Genomic DNA, 5303 nt, shown 5'->3' with positions numbered 1-5303 from the left:
AAAAAAAAAACCCCATCATCTCAGCAATTTTATTCCGCTCAATATTAATATGTGCCGTTTAACAGGCCGAATATATATAAATAAAATAACCACCTTTAGAGGCCATTTTTCCCCGCAAAGCAGGGGTTGGCCTTTTTCGGGAACCGTGGTTGTTGTTGTTTTTTGGTCCCCTTTTTGAAGCAATGTTTTACGGCCGGATGCCCTTCCTGACGCCAACCCTTTTTGCCGCCTTTAACGACAAACAGGGAATTACCAGTAAACTGGTACTCAATTAGCCGACCTCGGAAGGATGACAGGCTGAGTAAACCCCCCTGGCGTTAATTCAGCGATCGACCGGGATTCGAACCCAGGATCCTAGGATCCTAAGCTGGCACCCTAGCCGCTAGCCCAACACCAGGGTTGATGTAACAGGAAATTACGGTTAAGGACTTGTCGATGATGTGTACCTAGCAGTGATGCAGGGCAAGAAGATGACCCTGCCATCGGAGAAGATATGTATGACAGTGATGCAGGAGAGGAATACGTACCCAGCACAGAGGAGGAAGACATGGCCAGTGACGATACCCCCCCCCCCCCCCAAATGTCTCCACCTGTAGCGCACCACCACATTTTCCTCCCAAAGTATGTGCAAGTGAGGCCTAATCAGCAAGCCTGAGTTGTCCAGAATGCTTTGCATCATTGTGAGAGGGAAGACAATTCTGGAGGGAGGGAGGTGGTATTTTGCAGGAGTCCCGTATTTATTAAGAAGGGGCGGTGTTGTGCGCATGGCGTCACAAGGGGAAGAGCAAACAACAAAACAACCACCTTCAGAGGCCATTTTTCCCCGCAGAGCGGGGGTTGGCCTTTTTTGGGCATCGTGGTCCCATTTTTGAAGCAATGTTTTGCAGCCGGATGCCCTTCCTGCCGCCAACCCTGTTAGTCGCCTCTTGCGACTGGTACTCAATTAGCCGACCTCGGAAGGATGACAGGCTGAGTCAATCCCCCTGGCGTTAATTCAGTGATCGACCAGGATTCGAACCCAGGATCCTAGGATCCCAAGCCAGCACCCTAATCGCTAAGCCAACACCAGGCTCCACAAGGGGAAGAGCGAGTGTCCAAAAAGGTTTTTTTTTTTTAAGTCACGTATTTTGTGTTCGACTTCATACACACCCCATAAAGATGGGAGCGTCTAACTTTGAAGGATGAGAACGTTTTTCGAGATACTCATCTATGTTCTCTTCTATATACAGTATATATATAAAACAGATCCGTTTGTCCGTTCGCGGTTACGCTGATTGGCTGGTGTGATGCTAGGTGCAATGTGATTGGCTCCTGGCAAGATTGAATAATGTATCGTACAGATTTATTAAAAGCTGATATTCGAAATCCGATTCCATATTTCACGATCTGACCTCGTGGTCTAAATAATTGTCGAAATCTCGAGTGAAATCGGGAAAAGTTAAGGAAAAAAACGATTAAAAAAAACAACCAACATAATTAATCGGCTCCGCAGGACGTGACGTTTTGGCTCCAAAATTCATTTTTTCATGATGCCATCAGGTGATTATTGTATGCCCACTGCGCCGGGCAGATGGGCTTATCGTGAAGCAGATAACTGAATGAATAGTGCATTTTGTGATAAAAGTATGAAACTTGGCACAGAATTCGAACTCATCAAGACAAACAAAGTTAGACCTAAGGCCATCTCAGATTTTGGTTGGATAGCACTGGCGGCCATTTTAAAAGATGGCCACCAGGAAAACCTATTTTCCCAATATCTTAAATACTACTTCACCGAGAATCCAAACCCATAATTTTGGTGTCAAAATATAGGTTTTTGGGGATGAGCATTTCAAAAACTTTACTTTTGATCATCTCTGACCTTTATTTCCAACATTTTTCCTGACAATATTGGCAGCACAGGTGAGGATGCAAGCATCTTCTTCAGCATGTTTTACGTGCTTTTCTGAGGGCACTTCCAACATCACTGTTCATGACGAGGACAATGTCACGACCACATTTTGAAGCTCATAGTTCGGAGAAGTTACAATGAATTCTTTTTTCAGAATTTTTGAATGAACATTGCCAGTCACATCACGGAGCTGAATCAGTCGGTTCCTGTTCAAGCTACGAATCTGAGTTTGAAAACTGGAGATACATGTGCATTGTGACAATCTGATATGTGTTCCTCAATAAATGAAACTAACTCATCAAATGTCCCCAGATCCTACTTTTGCCAGTATATTCTCATCCATTATTAGCTCAACTGGACTTTAGTCCGATGAGCTTATGCGATTGAACAGTGTCCGTGGGTCAGTCAGTCAGTAAACACTTCAGTCATTATCACTTGAACCAAACACACGATTTTGATGAAACTTGGCCACGAGCTTCATATCTGATGCTTAACGAAGGTGTACTGACCTCTTCAAAATCTGCGCTCATTAAGGCAGTCTATGCGGCTTAATGCCCACTTGGAGTTTGCAAAAAAGCACCGAAAGGACTCTCAGACTGAGAAACAAGATTCTGTGGGCTTTCATGTGTCTTTCACTGAGGAGAGGCTTCCCTCTAGCCACTCTGCCATGAAGCCCAGATCGGTGGAGTGTTGCAGTGATGGTTGTCCTTCTGGAAGTTTCTCCCATCTCCACACAGGCTCTCTGGAGCTCAGCCAGAGTGACCATCGGGTTCTTGGTCACCTCTCTCACCAAGGCCCTTCTCCCCCATTTGCTCAGTTTAGCCGGGTGGCCAGCTCTAAGAAGAGTCCTGGTTGTTCCAAACTTATTCCATTTAAGAATTATGGAGGCCACTGTGCTCTTGGGAACCTCCAATGCAGCAGAGATTTGTTTGTAGGCTTCCCCAGATCTGTGCCTCGACACAATCCTGTCTCTGAGCTCTGCAGGCAGTTCCTTCGTCCTCATGGCTTGGATTTTGCTCTGATATGCATTGTCAGCTGAGACCTTATATAGACAGGTGTGTGCCTTTCCAAATCATGTCCAATCAATTGAATTTACGACAGGTGGACTCCAATCAAGGTGTGGAAACATCTCAAAGATGATAAAGAGAAATGGGAGGCACCCGAGCTAAATTTCAAGTGTCATAGCGAAGGGTCTGAATACTTATGTAAATGTGATATTTCAGTTTAAAAAAAAAATAAATTTGCAAAACTTTCTAAAATCCTGTTTTCTCTTTGTCATTATGGGGTATTGAATGGAGATTTATGAGAGAAAAAATGAATTTAAACGATTTCAGCATAAGGCTGCAACATAACAAAATGTGAAAAAAGTGAGGGGGTCTGAATACTTTCTGAATGCACTGTACAAACAAACAAAAATACATACATAATGATGTGGATGACAGTTTTCTTCCCAGTTATACATGGTTTGTCCTACTTTCAGTGCACATGTCTTAATAGCTCCATCTCTGCTTCGATTCCAGTTATGCATAATCTAAACCCTGAAATTTGAAAGGTTTTCGCTGCTGAAAAGAAGTTTCTTGTGTACAAACTGTAGCGCCCTATTGTCTGATGCCTGGACCAACATTTTGGTTTGTTCTGACCAACTTTTAAGAATTAAATGGCGGAAACGAACATCATAGAATGTGGAAAATAAAATATTTCAAATCATTGTTCCCCAAAATTGGACACCAAATTTATGGGTCTGGGTGACGGAGTCCAACGATATGGTAAAATTGGTTCGGTGGCTACCATGGGGGTGGTGTACTTTGAATGTATCTGTACTTGTTACTTGCGAGAATCGAAGATTTTTCAAGTATGTTGGTTGGTCTTTGTTGTTTTGTCTGTTTCTCTGTATGTCTGTATGTCAGTCGCCTACAGGGCACAATTTTCAACCGATCTTCACAAAACTTCACCAAATGGTGGACTTAGTCATAAGCAAGAAGCCTATTGTTTTAGGGGTCAAAAGGTCAATAGGTCAACATCGGCCAAAGGTCACCAATTTTGTAAAATTTCTAAAATGGCATTTCCTTGAAAACCACATTTCCAATCTGGCCTCCAAAGCCAGTCGCCGACTGGGCATCCTCCGTCGTGCGAAGTCCTTCCTTGGCACACCTGAGCTCCTCACCACATACAAGGCTTTCATCCGCAGCTCAATGGAATACTGCTCTCCCCTCTGGGCCGGTGCTCCTGCCTCACACCTAGCTCGGCTTCACGCTGTTGAAACCAAAGCTTTCAGAATCATTGGAATCTCCTGCGATGAAGGTAACTCCGAGGGCTTTTCACTCACTCACCGCAGGCAGGTTGTTGGTCTTTCTGACTTCTACCGACTCCTTTCCGGCCCAGCTCCCCCAGCTCTCTCTGGGCTCTGTCCCCCAAATATTCCTGCAGGTCGCACAAGATCTGCCAGCAACCCTCTTCTGGTGCAATTGCCAAAATCAAGACTCTGCTCAACTTCACTGTTTCATTCCTCTTTTCTCCTGCTTCTGGAACAAATTCGCACACTCTCTTCAATCCCACTCCTCCCTCCAGCTCTTTAAAACAGCTGATCACCACCATCTCTTATCTTCCCTCATCCAAAACCTTGATCTTTTCTACCCCCGCTAATTCACCCCGGGACCTCTTTTTTGAAATTCCAACTTCTTTCCTGGAAGTCCTTGCAGTGTCCATGTGTTTTGTACCTCTCCCACTCCCCACCCCCCCCAAAGCCCTCTACCTCCCACAGATCTCCCGATGTCCCTGCTTGCAAATGTTGTGCTTGTGTGCTTCGCCCTCTCTCCCCATTTTGTCTACCGCTCCCCTTATTACATGTTTTATGTGTCCGTTTTTTTTTTCTGATTAATGTTAGCTCTTTCACGAGCCTCGATCTTGTATACAAAAAAAAATCCTCGATTTTCGTCCGATTGACTTGAAATTTGAAGAGGACTTGCATATGTGGTCACTGAATTCAACCACCAAGTAATTTTGATGTCATCATAGGCCAACAACTTATTTTAGGGATTTCGCAAGTATCGTGCTATGCACGACATATTTATTTGTTTGTTTGTTTGTGATTAAGATATCTCAAAGTTGTGGATGGATGTGGATGAAATTTGATGGAGAGGTTGGGTATCTGACAAGGACAAAAATGATTCGATTTTGATGAAGATTCGAATCAGATAATTTTTTAAGGTAATTCTTCACCATTGAGAGATTGGGGCTAAAACAACCAAAAAGATCGGGCTAAAATAACTAAACATTTCCCAATCTCATCACGAGAGAGGTTCATACAACCCCCTCCCATGGTAAGAATGTTTTTATGGCATAGCCCATCGGGCAATGCCGTCTGGAACAGCATGTGTGTCCATCCAGTGTATGTATGTTTGGATGTATGTAT

This window comes from Myxine glutinosa, chromosome 1, assembly GCF_964187855.1.
Source record: "Myxine glutinosa chromosome 1, kmMyxGlut1.1, whole genome shotgun sequence".
Classification (NCBI taxonomy): Eukaryota; Metazoa; Chordata; class Myxini; order Myxiniformes; family Myxinidae; genus Myxine; species Myxine glutinosa.
Note: the sequence above shows the minus strand (reverse complement) of the source record.